The 2,252-nt window shown below is 30.7% G+C and overlaps 1 protein-coding gene across 1 annotated transcript in view; it reads left to right on the top strand.

Annotated features, from left to right (window-relative positions):
- CDH12 (cadherin 12) overlaps nt 1-2,252 on the top strand; it is a 564,219-nt gene that overhangs the window by 59,398 nt on the left and 502,569 nt on the right. The gene's annotated exons all lie outside the window — the stretch shown is intronic.

Raw genomic sequence — 2,252 nt, 5'->3', positions numbered from 1 at the left:
TTTTTACATTGATTTAAGATTGAATTTCCTATTCTTTTCTGAATTTTTAAAAAGTATACCATATGCTTGTGTACGTTTGTACTTATACTTTTAGTTGTACATACAAATACAAATGCTTGAGAGTACATTATTCTTTGGTTCTGCTTATAGAAATGATAACTGCCCACATTTGGGCCAGAGTGTGATGGCCTCTCTGTATTAGATCTCAAGCCATATATCTAATTTATTATGAAATAATTACAGAGCTACGTTATTTTGCTATAACTTGTTGTATAACTTGTTGTATAACAGAATCCCTCCCCCCACAAAAAAAAAATTGCCACATTTTTCCCTTAAAATCATGGACTAACAGTTCTAGCATCTTTGAAAAGTTTGGTAGCAAAGAGGAAAAGGGCCAGGACTAACAGATGAATAGTAATATGTTCTAATCAATGAATTATACAGTCAAAAATAATATAACTTTCCTGAGAGAGTTAGAGACAGAATCCCAGAAAAACGAATATTTTTAAGTAGTGAAACATGTCATTTTAAGGTGGGCAATGGAATTTGTTAATAAATCCTGTGTTAAATGGCATTACGTACAATCCATGATATTGTGTGGCTAATATGATGACAAGATGCGAGGAATACGAAAGGAAGGCATTGCAATAGAATGTGTTGTTGATCATCCTATTTAACTGAGATGAATAGAGGTAAAAGATCAGTTGGAAGTAAAATGATCATTTATTGTCAATGTGTTTGCTTTACTGTTCCTTTGACACAACCAAATGGAAATACCTAGTAAGTCAATAGTTAAGGAGGTCAATTTAGTAGTAGAAAAAAAATTAAAATGGAGGGAGAAATGTGTAAGTATTGGGTCATATATGTAAAGATATAAATATGTGTATTTGTAGAAAGAATTTTTTCAAATGCTGTTCTGCTTCTGTTAATATGATCATGTGATTATTGTCTTTTATTCTATTAGTATATTATATTAATTGATTTTCAGATTAACCTTGAATTTCTGAAATAAATCATACTTTTTCATGATAGGAAAAAAGAAAAAAAAGAAAGCATGTGAAGAGAAGTTCTTGGTAAACACCAAACTCCAAGACACTCAAACTACAATGATTTGAGAGGAAAATTTTCCTCTGATTTGTTTTGGCTTTTCTTTCTTCTTTCTGTCCATTTCTCTAAATTTTACCTATTATATTCATGTTTCAACAAGTTTTAACATTCTATATAGATTGTATATTCAGAACAGCTCTATAAATATTTGCGTTGTTATTTCTGATGCATCTGTCTAATTCATTGGTCTTTCTGAAAAGCATTCATAGAAAGCAAGCTAACCACATAAAAGGTAATGTGTTGGATGTACTTATATACATGAGAAATGATTGTGACCAGGAAAACTTTGAGAACTTTTAAAACCCATAGTCTAGTGGGGGAAACAGATTCCCTCCCAGCACAGAGGGGCTACATATTACTTAAATTCCCTTCTAGATTTAAAAGGCTGTGATTCTGAATTCTGAATTTTAATCCTCATGCTACAACTTGTTATCCGTTTGCATGTTAAAATGTCACTTTGATAAGGTAAAAGTATGTGCACAATTAGTTGTTTGAAGGACAGTGTGTCTGTGTTTGAATTTCTACCCAGCTAGTAAGTAGTGGGGAAAGTTTCCTTGGGAAACCACTTAATTTTCTTAAGAGTACAAGAGTACCATATAATTTGTTGTATAACATTGTTGTGAAAGTTAAAATATATGTATTAAATACTCTGTACAGATCTCGTCATGTGGTAGGGGATCTATCAATGTTAGCTGTTATTTTTATTTTACATTGTTACTATTATACTACTTATAATTATTTATTTACATACCTGTTGAATCCATCAGATCGTGAATTCTTTATACACATAATGCATTCCTATGAGCTTACATATTTCCAATATAAACATTGTATCAGGTACTAATAGGCCATTAAATGAATGTGTGTTGAATTGATGAATGATTGCACACACATACAGCAGAATGCTAATGAATGAAATTTGAATGCATAATTATGAAAAAAACTTTTATTAAAAGGGGAAAATGTGAGCTTATTCAATGTTGGGACCTCAATTCAAAAGAAAGTTAAAAGAAGAATATAAAAAGAAATGAGTGGAGAAGAAATTTAAGCATAGGGACAATATAAGAGATGCCAAAACAAAAGGAATATTATTCTCTCTATATATTAAAAATGTGAGGACTAAATTATTTGATAAACATCCTCTG

The sequence above is a fragment of the Pteropus vampyrus genome, unplaced genomic scaffold (genome assembly GCF_000151845.1).
Source record: "Pteropus vampyrus isolate Shadow unplaced genomic scaffold, Pvam_2.0 Scaffold27, whole genome shotgun sequence".
Taxonomy (NCBI): domain Eukaryota; kingdom Metazoa; phylum Chordata; class Mammalia; order Chiroptera; family Pteropodidae; genus Pteropus; species Pteropus vampyrus.
The sequence above is the reverse complement of the archived record's forward strand: the minus strand, read 5'-3'. Positions and strand labels throughout refer to the sequence as shown.